This window comes from Pseudophryne corroboree, chromosome 7, assembly GCF_028390025.1.
Source record: "Pseudophryne corroboree isolate aPseCor3 chromosome 7, aPseCor3.hap2, whole genome shotgun sequence".
Lineage (NCBI taxonomy): Eukaryota > Metazoa > Chordata > Amphibia > Anura > Myobatrachidae > Pseudophryne > Pseudophryne corroboree.
In genome coordinates, this window is record NC_086450.1 from 282,791,299 (window position 1) to 282,809,418 (window position 18,120).

General features: G+C 44.0%; 1 pseudogene; it reads left to right on the forward strand.

The window, feature by feature from the left end:
- The first annotated feature begins 15,483 nt into the window (after positions 1-15,483).
- On the forward strand, positions 15,484-15,602 carry LOC134947291 (5S ribosomal RNA; annotated as a pseudogene).
- The last annotated feature ends 2,518 nt before the right edge of the window (positions 15,603-18,120 follow it).

Consider the following 18,120-nt stretch of genomic DNA (forward strand, 5'->3'; position numbering starts at 1 on the left):
AACTCAGGAAAACTCAGAGCTGACAACCTGTTTAAAAAAGACACAGGATCCGGGACAGATGGCAGGGGTAAGTCACCAAATATGAAACCTACAGTCAGGATTGTGACAATTCGCACCCTCCTTCATCTGCCAGTACACATACTTTTCCCATTCCAACTTACTACACGCCACTATTAATGAATTCGCACCCTCCTTCATCTGCCAGTACACACACTTTTCTCATTCCAACTTACTTCACGCCACATCCAACAATGAATTCACACCCTCCTTCATCTCCTAGTACACCCTCAGCCATTTCATTTGCACACACAGACCGATCATTTTTCCCACCAACTGCTATCCTCCTCCTTTCACTACCTTTATGGCTATTTCTCCCCCCCTCTTTCCTACTCCCAATGGTCATATATATATATATATATATATATTTTGTATATACATATACATAATTTTTACCAATACATTCAAATATATTTTTTTATATTTATTTTTATTTTTATTTTTATTATTTTTATCTCTTTTTATTATTTTTTATATATATATTTTTTATATATATATATATATATATATATATATATAAACTGGAGGGTATAGGCGGCACTCAGAGTCTGACACACGAGTTTAAAGACAAGCCATGTGTGTTTAATATCGACGTTTCGGGGGTCGAACCCCCTTCTTCAGGACACAGCAAACAAGTGAATAAAACAAATAAAACAACTTAAATACCTTACCAGCCTGGGCCCCGTCATCCCCCGCCTCGTCCGCGTTGTCCGGCACCTGGAGTTCGCGCTTCCGGTCACGTGTAGCGCCCGTCTGCCGGAAGTCGCGTCATCCCGCGATACGGACCCGCTTCTGATGTGGCTGTGGACAGCAGGGAGCAGGTTGCCATGGGAACGGCACCTAGCCACGGCTGTACGCCGTGCTCCGTCACCTGGCAACAATAAACAAATGTATAATAACAAAAAACCTCTATTGCCCAGTGATATAAAAGCACAAACATTTAAGACACACTAGAAATATAGTGTGATAGACTTCTACGTGAATCTAAAAATCTAAAAATCATGTGTTAAAATTTCACATACAAGTTAAACATTACAACCTAGTGAAAAGTGAAATCAATACAAAGCATACATCGGCTCTCGCCAAATATGTTAAAAGATCATTATTAATCAATGATATAAATCATTATTATGATTTATTATAATTATATTGGGAGGGCCATGTGTCAATGAAATTTATTTTCTAAATATCCTATATTTGTGGCTGATGCAGCCCTAATGTTGAGTCATGGAATTGAAATCTCAATGAATATGTATGCCCAGGTATTAGATATAGCTAGCTTTGGGGATCATACTTAGACCAATATTATATACATAGTGAGAGTAATGGGTACATAGGCCTCTGTTCCTGTGTTAAATTTACAAAAAACATTGTAAGTTTAGCTGTTCATTTAGGCCTCTAGGATGGATAGTATCTAATTTATAAATCCATCTAGCCTCTAATTGTAATAATCTGGATGCTCGATCTCCTCCTCTAGGTGTTTCCTGGATTTGATCGACTATTTTGTATCTAACTGATGCCAAACTGTGTTTTTTTTGCACGAAGTGTCGTGCAACTGGTTGGTCACTTTTACCAGTGTTCAGGGCAGCCCGGATTGCTGATCTATGCTGGGCCATCCTTTCCTTAAAATGACATTGGGTCTTACCTACATAATATAGGCTACATGGACAGATTAACACATAGATGACAAAAGAAGAACTACAGGTAAGGGGCCATGCGATCCTGATTTTTTTACCTGTGTGTGGGTGCGTGATGAACTCTCCTGTAAGCATATAACTACAGGTGGTGCACCCTAAACATTTAAAGCATCCGGCTCTGCGACTCAAAAAATGAGTAGCCACCGGTCTGGTGTTAAAGCTAGTGACATCATTTTTGACGACAAGGTCCTTAATATTAGCGCTTCGTGTATAACACGGCATAATGCTGCTAAGTTTGAGGGAAGGCAAATTAGGGTCAGTGGTGATGATAGGCCACATTTGTTTAATGCGTTTGCTGTTTTTTTCACTGGTGGTGTTAAATTCATTAACCCATGTGACCTTCTCTTTTGTGGGTTTAATCCTGTCATGAAAGAGTAGTTCAGTTCTGTCTAAGGCCATGACCTTATCACGGGCCTGTTGCAGAATATTCTTGGGATATCCCCTCTGGGAGAATTTTTCTGACATTTTATCTAACTGACCAATCAAGTCACTGGGGTCGCTAGTAATTCTCCGCACCCGAAGAAATTGAGAGAATGGGAGACCTCTAACCAGAGATTTAGGGTGAAAGCTGTCGTACCGCAACAAGGTGTTGCGGTCCGTGGGTTTACTATATAGCGAAGTTTGTATCTCACCCTGTTGGAAATTAATCTTAATATCTAAGAAACAGATTTCATGAGGATGTACAGTGAGAGTGAGCTTAACAGGGCTGTCTGTGTGGTTGTGTTCTTCAATAAGGGTAATGAGAGCCTGGGGTTCATGGGTCCAGAACAACAATAGATCGTCTATATAACGATAATATAGCAGAATGTGTTCTGTAATGGATACTTTTGTAAAAAATAAATTCCGTTCAATCTCCCACATATAGGCATTAGCTAATGATGGAGCTACAGCCGACCCCATCGCACACCCTGTTCTTTGGTTAAAAAAACCGGCCATTAAACAAAAAATAATTGTGCGTTAGCGTAAATTCTAGTAATGATATAAACAAATCAATATCTGGTCCTGTGTATAATGTGTTATGCGTGATGAGACGCCTGACGGCAACTAAACCAGCTTGATGCGGGATACAGGTATATAAGCTGGCTACATCTAGTGTAGCCAACGAGGTACCCTCTGGTACAGACCGCATTGACATTAATTTTTTTATTAGCATGTTGGAATCTTTAAGATGCGTAAACGTAGCCTGTATACAAGGCTGAAGGTAGACATCTAAAAAGATGGCCACTGCTTCACACAGCGAACCTCTGGCAGAAATTATAGGTCTGCCCGGAGGTTGCTGTGCGTTTTTGTGTAACTTAGGTGTAATATAAAAAATAGGTATGACTGGATGTGTGCATGTGAGCTTCTGGTGTATTTCTTGTGTGATAAGCCCATCTAAGTGTGCTGTGGTCAAAATCTCATCCAATTCAGCCTTGTATTCCATGGTGGGGTCAGACTTCAGCAGACTATATGTATCAGTGTCTGACAAAAGCCGATCGCATTCTGCTATATATTTGTCAGTGTCCATGACCACAATCCCTCCACCTTTGTCCGCTCCCCTGATGATTATGTCCTGTCGTTTCTGCAGAGATTTGAGCGCTGTCACTTCATCAGTGGTAAGGTTTTTATGGACCGGGGGGGGCGGATCATCTTGCAATTTATCCATCATACGTGTGAAAGTTTTGATAGATGGGTTTGCTGATAATGGGTCAAATTTGGAAGAGGTACCCAACTTGCGGATCTGAGGTGGTAAACTCGTGCTGGCTGCTGACGGAAGAGATTTATGAAAGTGTTCTCTGAGCTTTAATGTTCTATTAAATTTGTAGGTCTCCACTTTCCATTTAAATTTGTCCGGGGTTTTAGTAGGGACATAAGATAGTCCTTTAGATAGCACTGCCATTTCTGCTGTAGTTAATGTGGCGGTTGATAAATTGAATATTAGGTCCGAGTCGATTTGGGGGGTCTGCCGCCCCGTTTGCCGCCTCGACTGGCCGCCCCTGCGGGTTGGTGTTTTTTTCGTCCGGACGTGATTGCCCGGGTCATGGCCCCTAAAGGGACTCCTTGTGTTGAACTCTTATTAATTGAAGCTGTGGTTTCTTCCGTCTCGCTGGCTGACGTGCTGTATTGGCTGGTCTGTGTCCGCTGTCGGCGTGGCCCCATCGTTCTCCTTTGTGGAGTGGCCTGTGTTTGGTTAGACAACCATGTGTATACGCGGTGTTGTTCATAATCCGCTTGAACTTTCTTGAGCTTGTCTTTTTTAAATTTGATGAGTTCAATTCTATAGGCCTCTGTTTGGTTTTTCAACTTATCCAGCCAATTTGTAGAGGTATCTCCAGAGAGGGTGTTGAGATGTTGTTCCTCAAAAGATTTTAGTTTATCCCTCGTGACATTTACTTCTCGGGTGGACTCCTCGATGACTAGAAGCATCAAATCCATCGCACACTTGTTAAGGACCGAAATCCATCGTTTACAAAAATTTGTGTTGTGGCGTCCGATGGTGGGGGAATTTTGTACACGAAACCCCCTGGGGATTTGTTTGTTTCTGTAGTAGTCAGAAAGAGTCCGACCGTGGTAGGTGAAATCTATTTCTATTTTTTTCAATTTGTACAATTCTCTGTATAATTCTTCATTAGTGGAGCCTGGCCCATCTTCAAAAGCAGGTTCTTTAAGCAAAATATTTTCAGCCTCTAAGTCAGAAAAGCTTAGGGTCTCATATGTGTCGCATTGTAAAACATAGGACAAGGCGTCTCCTGGATCAACATCCATTGTAGACATGATGGAGGGAGTATATTGTGTGCTGGCCCCCACTGGTTAGAGCCGAGATGCGTATGTAGAACAACTTACTGGTGCTGTCGGGGAAAGTGCCAGTGCTCAACTGTGCTTCAGTGTAAAGTGCAGTTAGTGCAAAAAAGTGCAAAGGTTCCCCGCTGTGTTCAGGAAATAGCTGAAGTCCTGGATGGACAAGGTAAATATTGCAGGTGCCTTGGATGAGAATGGGTCCACTGGCTTCAACTTGGGACCCACTATATAGATTCCATGGATGCAACCCGGCACTCTGCTATCCCCGTTGGGGTATTCGCTCCGGTGCCCTCCTCGGGGTGTGCAGCCCCAATACAAACTGGAGGGTATAGGCGGCACTCAGAGTCTGACACACGAGTTTAAAGACAAGCCATGTGTGTTTAATATCGACGTTTCGGGGGTCGAACCCCCTTCTTCAGGACACAGCAAACAAGTGAATAAAACAAATAAAACAACTTAAATACCTTACCAGCCTGGGCCCCGTCATCCCCCGCCTCGTCCGCGTTGTCCGGCACCTGGAGTTCGCGCTTCCGGTCACGTGTAGCGCCCGTCTGCCGGAAGTCGCGTCATCCCGCGATACGGACCCGCTTCTGACGTGGCTGTGGACAGCAGGGAGCAGGTTGCCATGGGAACGGCACCTAGCCACGGCTGTACGCCGTGCTCCGTCACCTGGCAACAATAAACAAATGTATAATAACAAAAAACCTCTATTGCCCAGTGATATAAAAGCACAAACATTTAAGACACACTAGAAATATAGTGTGATAGACTTCTACGTGAATCTAAAAATCTAAAAATCATGTGTTAAAATTTCACATACAAGTTAAACATTACAACCTAGTGAAAAGTGAAATCAATACAAAGCATACATCGGCTCTCGCCAAATATGTTAAAAGATCATTATTAATCAATGATATAAATCATTATTATGATTTATTATAATTATATTGGGAGGGCCATGTGTCAATGAAATTTATTTTCTAAATATCCTATATTTGTGGCTGATGCAGCCCTAATGTTGAGTCATGGAATTGAAATCTCAATGAATATGTATGCCCAGGTATTAGATATAGCTAGCTTTGGGGATCATACTTAGACCAATATTATATACATAGTGAGAGTAATGGGTACATAGGCCTCTGTTCCTGTGTTAAATTTACAAAAAACATTGTAAGTTTAGCTGTTCATTTAGGCCTCTAGGATGGATAGTATCTAATTTATAAATCCATCTAGCCTCTAATTGTAATAATCTGGATGCTCGATCTCCTCCTCTAGGTGTTTCCTGGATTTGATCGACTATTTTGTATCTAACTGATGCCAAACTGTGTTTTTTTTGCACGAAGTGTCGTGCAACTGGTTGGTCACTTTTACCAGTGTTCAGGGCAGCCCGGATTGCTGATCTATGCTGGGCCATCCTTTCCTTAAAATGACATTGGGTCTTACCTACATAATATAGGCTACATGGACAGATTAACACATAGATGACAAAAGAAGAACTACAGGTAAGGGGCCATGCGATCCTGATTTTTTTACCTGTGTGTGGGTGCGTGATGAACTCTCCTGTAAGCATATAACTACAGGTGGTGCACCCTAAACATTTAAAGCATCCGGCTCTGCGACTCAAAAAATGAGTAGCCACCGGTCTGGTGTTAAAGCTAGTGACATCATTTTTGACGACAAGGTCCTTAATATTAATTTCACTTTTCACTAGGTTGTAATGTTTAACTTGTATGTGAAATTTTAACACATGATTTTTAGATTTTTAGATTCACGTAGAAGTCTATCACACTATATTTCTAGTGTGTCTTAAATGTTTGTGCTTTTATATCACTGGGCAATAGAGGTTTTTTGTTATTATACATTTGTTTATTGTTGCCAGGTGACGGAGCACGGCGTACAGCCGTGGCTAGGTGCCGTTCCCATGGCAACCTGCTCCCTGCTGTCCACAGCCACGTCAGAAGCGGGTCCGTATCGCGGGATGACGCGACTTCCGGCAGACGGGCGCTACACGTGACCGGAAGCGCGAACTCCAGGTGCCGGACAACGCGGACGAGGCGGGGGATGACGGGGCCCAGGCTGGTAAGGTATTTAAGTTGTTTTATTTGTTTTATTCACTTGTTTGCTGTGTCCTGAAGAAGGGGGTTCGACCCCCGAAACGTCGATATTAAACACACATGGCTTGTCTTTAAACTCGTGTGTCAGACTCTGAGTGCCGCCTATACCCTCCAGTTTGTATTGGGGCTGCACACCCCGAGGAGGGCACCGGAGCGAATACCCCAACGGGGATAGCAGAGTGCCGGGTTGCATCCATGGAATCTATATAGTGGGTCCCAAGTTGAAGCCAGTGGACCCATTCTCATCCAAGGCACCTGCAATATTTACCTTGTCCATCCAGGACTTCAGCTATTTCCTGAACACAGCGGGGAACCTTTGCACTTTTTTGCACTAACTGCACTTTACACTGAAGCACAGTTGAGCACTGGCACTTTCCCCGACAGCACCAGTAAGTTGTTCTACATACGCATCTCGGCTCTAACCAGTGGGGGCCAGCACACAATATACTCCCTCCATCATGTCTACAATGGATGTTGATCCAGGAGACGCCTTGTCCTATGTTTTACAATGCGACACATATGAGACCCTAAGCTTTTCTGACTTAGAGGCTGAAAATATTTTGCTTAAAGAACCTGCTTTTGAAGATGGGCCAGGCTCCACTAATGAAGAATTATACAGAGAATTGTACAAATTGAAAAAAATAGAAATAGATTTCACCTACCACGGTCGGACTCTTTCTGACTACTACAGAAACAAACAAATCCCCAGGGGGTTTCGTGTACAAAATTCCCCCACCATCGGACGCCACAACACAAATTTTTGTAAACGATGGATTTCGGTCCTTAACAAGTGTGCGATGGATTTGATGCTTCTAGTCATCGAGGAGTCCACCCGAGAAGTAAATGTCACGAGGGATAAACTAAAATCTTTTGAGGAACAACATCTCAACACCCTCTCTGGAGATACCTCTACAAATTGGCTGGATAAGTTGAAAAACCAAACAGAGGCCTATAGAATTGAACTCATCAAATTTAAAAAAGACAAGCTCAAGAAAGTTCAAGCGGATTATGAACAACACCGCGTATACACATGGTTGTCTAACCAAACACAGGCCACTCCACAAAGGAGAACGATGGGGCCACGCCGACAGCGGACACAGACCAGCCAATACAGCACGTCAGCCAGCGAGACGGAAGAAACCACAGCTTCAATTAATAAGAGTTCAACACAAGGAGTCCCTTTAGGGGCCATGACCCGGGCAATCACGTCCGGACGAAAAAAACACCAACCCGCAGGGGCGGCCAGTCGAGGCGGCAAACGGGGCGGCAGACCCCCCAAATCGACTCGGACCTAATATTCAATTTATCAACCGCCACATTAACTACAGCAGAAATGGCAGTGCTATCTAAAGGACTATCTTATGTCCCTACTAAAACCCCGGACAAATTTAAATGGAAAGTGGAGACCTACAAATTTAATAGAACATTAAAGCTCAGAGAACACTTTCATAAATCTCTTCCGTCAGCAGCCAGCACGAGTTTACCACCTCAGATCCGCAAGTTGGGTACCTCTTCCAAATTTGACCCAATATCAGCAAACCCATCTATCAAAACTTTCACACGTATGATGGATAAATTGCAAGATGATCCGCCCCCCCCGGTCCATAAAAACCTTACCACTGATGAAGTGACAGCGCTCAAATCTCTGCAGAAACGACAGGACATAATCATCAGGGGAGCGGACAAAGGTGGAGGGATTGTGGTCATGGACACTGACAAATATATAGCAGAATGCGATCGGCTTTTGTCAGACACTGATACATATAGTCTGCTGAAGTCTGACCCCACCATGGAATACAAGGCTGAATTGGATGAGATTTTGACCACAGCACACTTAGATGGGCTTATCACACAAGAAATACACCAGAAGCTCACATGCACACATCCAGTCATACCTATTTTTTATATTACACCTAAGTTACACAAAAACGCACAGCAACCTCCGGGCAGACCTATAATTTCTGCCAGAGGTTCGCTGTGTGAAGCAGTGGCCATCTTTTTAGATGTCTACCTTCAGCCTTGTATACAGGCTACGTTTACGCATCTTAAAGATTCCAACATTATAATAAAAAAATTTATGTCAATGCGGTCTGTACCAGAGGGTACCTCGTTGGCTACACTAGATGTAGCCAGCTTATATACCTGTATCCCGCATCAAGCTGGTTTAGTTGCCGTCAGGCGTCTCATCACGCATAACACATTATACACAGGACCAGATATTGATTTGTTTATATCATTACTAGAATTTACGCTAACGCACAATTATTTTTTGTTTAATGGCCGGTTTTTTAACCAAAGAACAGGGTGTGCGATGGGGTCGGCTGTAGCTCCATCATTAGCTAATGCCTATATGTGGGAGATTGAACGGAATTTATTTTTTACAAAAGTATCCATTACAGAACACATTCTGCTATATTATCGTTATATAGACGATCTATTGTTGTTCTGGACCCATGAACCCCAGGCTCTCATTACCCTTATTGAAGAACACAACCACACAGACAGCCCTGTTAAGCTCACTCTCACTGTACATCCTCATGAAATCTGTTTCTTAGATATTAAGATTAATTTCCAACAGGGTGAGATACAAACTTCGCTATATAGTAAACCCACGGACCGCAACACCTTGTTGCGGTACGACAGCTTTCACCCTAAATCTCTGGTTAGAGGTCTCCCATTCTCTCAATTTCTTCGGGTGCGGAGAATTACTAGCGACCCCAGTGACTTGATTGGTCAGTTAGATAAAATGTCAGAAAAATTCTCCCAGAGGGGATATCCCAAGAATATTCTGCAACAGGCCCGTGATAAGGTCATGGCCTTAGACAGAACTGAACTACTCTTTCATGACAGGATTAAACCCACAAAAGAGAAGGTCACATGGGTTAATGAATTTAACACCACCAGTGAAAAAAACAGCAAACGCATTAAACAAATGTGGCCTATCATCACCACTGACCCTAATTTGCCTTCCCTCAAACTTAGCAGCATTATGCCGTGTTATACACGAAGCGCTAACATTAAGGACCTTGTCGTCAAAAATGATGTCACTAGCTTTAACACCAGACCGGTGGCTACTCATTTTTTGAGTCGCAGAGCCGGATGCTTTAAATGTTTAGGGTGCACCACCTGTAGTTATATGCTTACAGGAGAGTTCATCACGCACCCACACACAGGTAAAAAAATCAGGATCGCATGGCCCCTTACCTGTAGTTCTTCTTTTGTCATCTATGTGTTAATCTGTCCATGTAGCCTATATTATGTAGGTAAGACCCAATGTCATTTTAAGGAAAGGATGGCCCAGCATAGATCAGCAATCCGGGCTGCCCTGAACACTGGTAAAAGTGACCAACCAGTTGCACGACACTTCGTGCAAAAAAAACACAGTTTGGCATCAGTTAGATACAAAATAGTCGATCAAATCCAGGAAACACCTAGAGGAGGAGATCGAGCATCCAGATTATTACAATTAGAGGCTAGATGGATTTATAAATTAGATACTATCCATCCTAGAGGCCTAAATGAACAGCTAAACTTACAATGTTTTTTGTAAATTTAACACAGGAACAGAGGCCTATGTACCCATTACTCTCACTATGTATATAATATTGGTCTAAGTATGATCCCCAAAGCTAGCTATATCTAATACCTGGGCATACATATTCATTGAGATTTCAATTCCATGACTCAACATTAGGGCTGCATCAGCCACAAATATAGGATATTTAGAAAATAAATTTCATTGACACATGGCCCTCCCAATATAATTATAATAAATCATAATAATGATTTATATCATTGATTAATAATGATCTTTTAACATATTTGGCGAGAGCCGATGTATGCTTTGTATTGATTTCACTTTTCACTAGGTTGTAATGTTTAACTTGTATGTGAAATTTTAACACATGATTTTTAGATTTTTAGATTCACGTAGAAGTCTATCACACTATATTTCTAGTGTGTCTTAAATGTTTGTGCTTTTATATCACTGGGCAATAGAGGTTTTTTGTTATTATACATTTGTTTATTGTTGCCAGGTGACGGAGCACGGCGTACAGCCGTGGCTAGGTGCCGTTCCCATGGCAACCTGCTCCCTGCTGTCCACAGCCACATCAGAAGCGGGTCCGTATCGCGGGATGACGCGACTTCCGGCAGACGGGCGCTACACGTGACCGGAAGCGCGAACTCCAGGTGCCGGACAACGCGGACGAGGCGGGGGATGACGGGGCCCAGGCTGGTAAGGTATTTAAGTTGTTTTATTTGTTTTATTCACTTGTTTGCTGTGTCCTGAAGAAGGGGGTTCGACCCCCGAAACGTCGATATTAAACACACATGGCTTGTCTTTAAACTCGTGTGTCAGACTCTGAGTGCCGCCTATACCCTCCAGTTTGTATTGGGGCTGCACACCCCGAGGAGGGCACCGGAGCGAATACCCCAACGGGGATAGCAGAGTGCCGGGTTGCATCCATGGAATCTATATATATATATATATATAAAAATTATTTTGCACTTTTTATTAATTTGCATTCATTATCCTTTATTTTGCCATTATTGTTTTTATTTATTTTTATTTTTCTATTCATCATCCCAATTAACTTCATGTATTTGCTACCAGTTCATGGCTTGATTTTCAAGCCCTTCACCAAGCCCCCCTTTGAGCCTATCCCCTCTTCCCTTCCCTAAAACTGGGCAAATTGCCCTTCACCAATATGGCCCCCCTCATATCATGCATGCTGCATTCCCATCTATATCACTCCAGTCCAATTCCCAAGTACATAAGCCGCCTAGACCAGCGGCCCGGTCACTGGTACTTTTAGCTCCCTTATTAAGTGGCATGGACCCAAGTATACAATATGCATTTTACTGTACGCCCGCGGCTTTTACGGGCACTATGGGCAAGACTGCCCTTTTCCAATATGGCCCCATCCACTTCCAGCACCATATGACAAGAGGTCGCGTGCATACACACAGGCCTCTTGTCTCTCACACACGTCAGCCGCTCATACCAGCGGCCTAATCATGGGGGTGTGAGCCGCTGACGTGCGCGGCCAGGATCAAACAGCGCCACTGACACTCGCGTCTCTCCCGCTCCCATCAGGGACGCGTCGGCGCTCATTGGCCAGCGCCGCCCTGCCATTCATTTTTATACTGCCCATTTTTCTTTACCCGGACCTCCAGGAAGTGAACAAGCCCTGCGGCGTGAAACGCGTTTTCCGAGCCAGCGGGTCCACCGGCACCAACCACGCCACTTGAGGGTATCTTTGCAGCTGATTATACACAGGTCATGTAAACAGGCAATGCCTGTGCTGGGAATTGTGAGCATTGATTATCTGTGTCAGTATTGCATCGATGACTTTACTTTACCGGTGTATTCTCTCTTACTGACAAATGTGACAAGACTATGGGGTATATTTACTAAGGTCCCGATTTTGACCGAGATGGTGTTTTTTCTTCAAAGTGTCATCTCGGGAATTTACTAAACTCAAATCACGGCAGTGATGAGGGCATTCGTATTATTTTGGAAGTCCTAGGAAAAAATTACGAATCAATACACCATCGGTCAAATACGCCTAGAATTTGGTAGAAATCGGTCATTTACTAAAAAGTGCAAATCACAAACACTGCCGACAATAGCCAAACACTGCCGTGATAAAATACAATTCGTGAAAAAGTGCTAAAAAAAACCAGACCTGCTTTTTTTACCGTGTTCGGATAGGCATGCGTGGATCCATGAGATCCGTGCATGTTTTTCTGTGGGAAGGGGTGGGAAAGTGTTATTTAAAAAAAAAAAAAATTGCGTGGGGTCCCCCCTCCTAAGCCAAACCAGCCTCGGGCTCTTTGAGCCGGCCCTGGTTGAAAAAATATGGGGAAAAAAGTGACAGGGGTTCTCCCATATTTAAACAACCAGCACCGGGCTCTGCGCCTGGTCCTGGTTCCAAAAATACGGGGGACAAAAAGCGTAGGGGTCCCCCGTATTTCTGAAACCAGCACCGGGCTCCACTAGCCAGATACATAATGCCACAGCCGGGGGACACTTTTATATTGGTCCCTGCGGCCCTGGCATTACATACCCAACTAGTCACCCCTGGCCGGGGTACCCTGGAGGAGTGGGGACCCCTTCAATCAAGGGGTACCCCCCCTCCAGCCACCCAAGGGCCAGGGGTGAAGCCCGAGGCTGTCCCCCCCCATCCAAGGGCTGCGGAGTGGGGTCTGATAGCCTTTTTGTAAAAAAAATAATATTGTTTTTAGTAGCAGTACTACAAGTCCCAGCAAGCCTCCCCGCAAGCTGGTACTTGGAGAACCACAAGTACCAGCATGCGGTGGAAAACCGGGCCCGCTGGTACCTGTAGTACTACTACTAAAAAAATACCCCAATAAAAACAGAAGACACACACCTTGAAAGTAAAAGTTTATTACATACATCCACACCTCCATACATACATACTTACCTATGTTCACACGAGGGTCGGTCCTCTTCTCCATGTAGAATCCAAGGGGTACCTGTTGGGAAAATTATACTAACATAATCCAGTGTTGTTGGCTCCTCTTCTGGTCTATTTGTAATCCACGAACTTGGCAAAATAACAAAACAAACACCCGACCACGCACTGAAAGGGGCACCATGTTTTCACATGGGACCCCTTTCCCCGACTGCCAGGAACCCCCCCCTGACTTCTGTCTAAGAGGGTTCCTTTAGCCAATCTGGATGCGCCACGTTGTGGCACCCTCCTGATTGGCTGTGTGCTCCTGAAGTGTCTGTCAGGCAGCACACGGCAGTGTTACAATGTAACGCCTATGCGCTCCATTATAACCAATGGTGGGAATTTTGCGGTCAGCGGTGAGGTTACTTTCGGTCAACCGCTGGCCACAAAGTTCCCACCATTGGTTACAATGGAGCGCATAGGCGCTACATTGTAACACTGCCGTGTGCTGCCTGACAGACACTTCAGGAGCACACAGGCAATCAGGAGGGTGCCACAACGTGGCGCTCCCTGATTGGCTGATGGAACCCTCTTAGACAGAAGTCAGGGGGTGTTCCTGGCATTCGGGGAAAGGGGTCCCATGTGAAAACATGGGGCCCCTTTCAGTGCGTGGTCGGGTGTCCGTTTTTTTATTTTGCAAAGTACGTGGATTACAAATAGAAAAGAAGAGGATCGATCTACACTGGATTTTGTGAGTATAATTTTTCCAACAGGTACCCCATGGATTCTACATGGAGAAGAGGACCGACCCTCGTGTGAACATAGGTAAGTATGTGTGTATGGAGGAGTGTATGTATGTATTAAACTTTTACTTTCAAGGTGTGTGTCTTCTGTTTTTATTGTGGTATTTTTTTAGTAGTAGTACTACAGGTACCAGCGGGCCCGGTTTTCCACCTCATGCTGGTACTTGTGGTTCTCTAAGTACCAGCTTGCGGGGAGGCTTGCTGGGACTTGTAGTACTGCTACTAAAAACAATATTCATTTTTTGACAAAAAGGCTATCAGACCCCCATCCGCAGCCCTTGGATGGGGGGGACAGCCTCGGGTTTCACCCCTGGCCCTTGGGTGTGGAGGGGGGGGACCCCTTGATTGAAGGGGTCCCCACTCCTCCAGGGTACCCCGGCCAGGGGTGACTAGTTGGGTATGTAATGCTAGGGCCACAGGGACCAATATAAAAGTGTCCCCCGGCTGTGGCATTATGTATCTGGCTAGTGGAGCCCGGTGCTGGTTTCAGAAATACGGGGGACCCCTACGCTTTTTGTCCCCCGTATTTTTGGAACCAGAACCAGGCGCAGAGCCCGGTGCTGGTTGTTTAAATATGGGGGTACCCCTGTCACTTTTCCCCCCATATTTTTTCAACCAGGGCCAGCTCAAAGCGAGGCTGGTTTGGCTTAGGAGGTGGGACCCCACGTAATTTTTTTAAAAGATTTTAACAATGATTTTTATTTTAATAAAGGTGCACAATGAAGCCCAGCATGGATCTAACAGATCCGGCCGAGATTCATTGTGTTAAAGTCGGCAGTGTTTTACAAGTCACTTACGTAAAACACTGCAAAAAAATACGAATGACATCGACATCGGTAAATACGAAAATGCAGAATACGACAGCTTAGTAAATTAGTCGTAATAAATTCAAAAAGTTGCAACTTTACACTTTTGATGTCATTAGTGATTGTACTTTAACCTCAATCGGGAAAATACGATTTTTAGTAAATATACCCCTATGTCTACTCCATTGTTTCACATATGCTTACCTTCTTCCTCCTGTGTCAGCTGTATTACCTTTGTATGCATTTAATCACCTAGGGGATATTTCAATCAGCATTTTAGGCTATTATCATTATAATTGCCTCATAATCAAGGGATATGGTATAATCCTCTATTTTTTGAGTCACATTGAGCTAATTAATTTACCTGATACTTAAGCCTCCATACCAGCATATCTATATATATATATATATATCTATATATCTATATATCTATATATATATATATATATATATATATCTGTATTTTTGTCTCTTTTTTCATTATTTTTTTCGTTCTTTTTTTCCTTTTTGGGGGGCAGAATTCATTTACAGCATTAAAGATGTGTATATCTAACATTAATTATTTTTGTGCATGTCAGCAAATGTTTGTCACTGTGACACATTGCACATAATTATTTACGCCTTCCGCTCGCATTCTGTTCTCTTTTTTTCCATGGACTCTCATCTATGATCCAGGGTACACAATACCACTAATGTGGGACCTGTGGCATCCAGCCTAACATAGAAAGCAGATCCACATCTTTTGTGACCCACTGTCACATCTTCCTATTTAGGTGCACTCTCATTGGTGTCTAACCCACCCATCTGTCTACTACCATACCACACTGCCAGTGCCCGATCTCATACGATCTTGGAAGCTATACAGTGTTGGGCTGGGTCAGTACCTGAGGGGGAGACTCACAGGGAATACCCAGTGTAGTAGACCTTTCATCGTTGTGATGTGCGTTATCTGACACCAACAGCAGCATCACCACTTGTCTCTATCCTTTCTACTATACCCTTATCCCATGATTGCATACTCTGTTGATAAAATTGCTCAAGACTCTCTGAGCTCCTTATATATTGTAAATGAAATCACATTGTGCTTTTGGTTGGTGACCGGTGGGAAGTGGGTTATGTCTCACTACCTATCGCCGGACCTGTCCAATATTTATACATTTGACAATTGACCATATTGTGGTCTTAACAATACAGATTCTCTGTACTGGTCGGGCTGAAACGGGTGTAGAACAGTAAAGTGTCTACAGCCTTTCTTATCACATCCTGTGAGATAGGACCAGAACATTCTTTTATTTTTCAATCTTTCAAATTTTCAATTTAATATGCATTTTAAATCACTGTAATTTTTTGGATCCTATGTCATTCAGTGGGTAATCATGAGAAATTTTTTGTAATGTATATCTAATAAAAGTTATATTTTATTATCCTTCATGAATTATTAAAATCATCGAAACTTATTTCAATTAATTAAGAGTGCGCCCACACAAGTGCCTTCCTTTCTTCTCCCATTTTGTATATTAGTCAGCACAGACAGTATGATTGATGGTGTGACCCTAACCTCATTTGGAATCATATTTAATGCCGGGGGTCTCATCTGTCTACTGCCTGGGACTTTGGGAGTGACGAGGCGGGAGGTTCTAGATTCCTGTGCTGGGGTGTACATGTAGACACACACAGAACCTCCCAGACAGTCTGTGAGCTTGGAGAATAAAGAGACTCGCGAGATATAAGCATCTCGCAGGACCAGTAGCTCCGCGGCTGTGTGTGTGATGCACGTTAAGATACTAGGTCCTTAGGAAGGAACATATTATGTACATATTATATATCTCCCCTCCCTTCCCCCGCTGCGGCCCGCCTGAGGCAGTATAGTGAAAGATTATATGAAGCACTTTGAAATTAACCTCCCGGTGACCCTGAATTAGGGTGTGCGCACACCTGTGTGTGTATATAGAGAGATAGTGAGAAAGTTATAGAGTAATGGGCCCTACACACTGGCCGATACCAGTGAAAGATATGAACGATCTCATTCATATCTTTCAGTGTGTAGGCACCAGTGATGAACGATGCGCGGCCCCATGCTCGTTCATCACTGGTGCTGGCTCGTTTAAACATGCATGCCAATATGGACAATCTCGTCCATATTAGCATGCATTGCTATGGTGCCGGGTGTCGGCCGCCGGGCACCTCACCCGGCAATCATGAAGTGTGTAGTGCCTGATAGATAGATAGATAGATAGATAGATAGATAGATAGATAGATAGCACAGAAAAACTCACTTATCTGTAGGACAACAGGCTGGGATTCCATGATGGTTTCTTTGGAATCCCCCTCAGTACTCTTCCCAGTCTCTCTATTTGTGCTGAATTCTCTATTTTGACCCCTCATCTGCCAGTTCGGGGTCAGGATTCTCAGTACAGTAGATCCAAGCTCTGGCAGGTGAGGTGATTCAGTCACTGTAGATGGGGGCATCTAGTGGCTCCTGGCAGAGCTGCAGGCAGCACACTACCTACAGCTCTCTTCTCCCTGACATCTCATGAAGAGCCGTCCTCTGCTTCTCTGCCGGCCAGTCATAATCGGGAGAAGGGGGGACTGGAGACAGAAGCGCAGCACTTGTGATGCTGCCGGCGCCGCTGCTTGTGACAAGGTGCGGGGGAGGGGGGGGGACTGGAGACAGAAGCGCAGCGCTTGTGACGCTGCTGGCGCAGCTGCCTGTGACAAGGCGTGGGGGAGGGGGGGGGGGCTGGAGACAGAAGCGCACGCTTGTATCAAGGCGCACCGACAGCCACCAGCATCAGCGGATTGCAGCAGAGCAGGGCGAGCGCCTCTCCAGCCAGGAGCCTCCCTGCACTGCATGCCTTACAAACTTCTGGTAAGATCCTTATGGAATGAATGATTCAACAGATCCTTTACATGCCAACATCAGTACCACTCTTATGTGTCACTTTAAAATATGGTACTGTGATGAATGAAAATTGTACTAAAAACTTGCACAATGTCACTTTACCTTCATAATTTCATTTGCGTATTTTTTTATGTGAAATTTGACTGTATACAGTCATTGTATCTGTTGTGTTGGATTGTTTTAAAATAAATTATTTTTTTCATATTAATTTCTCTGCATCAAATTATCGAGGGAAAACCGGCACCTATAGATATTTACTTTTCTCTGACGTCCTAGTGGATGCTGGGACTCCGTAAGGACCATGGGGAATAGCGGCTCCGCAGGAGACAGGGCACAAAATAAAAGCTTAAGGATCAGGTGGTGTGCACTGGCTCCTCCCCCTATGACCCTCCTCCAAGCCTCAGTTAGATTTTTGTGCCCGGCCGAGAAGGGTGCAATCTAGGTGGCTCTCCTGAGCTGCTTAGAATAAAAGTTTAGTTTAGGTTTTTTTATTTTCAGTGAGTCCTGCTGGCAACAGGCTCACTGCATCGTGGGACTAAGG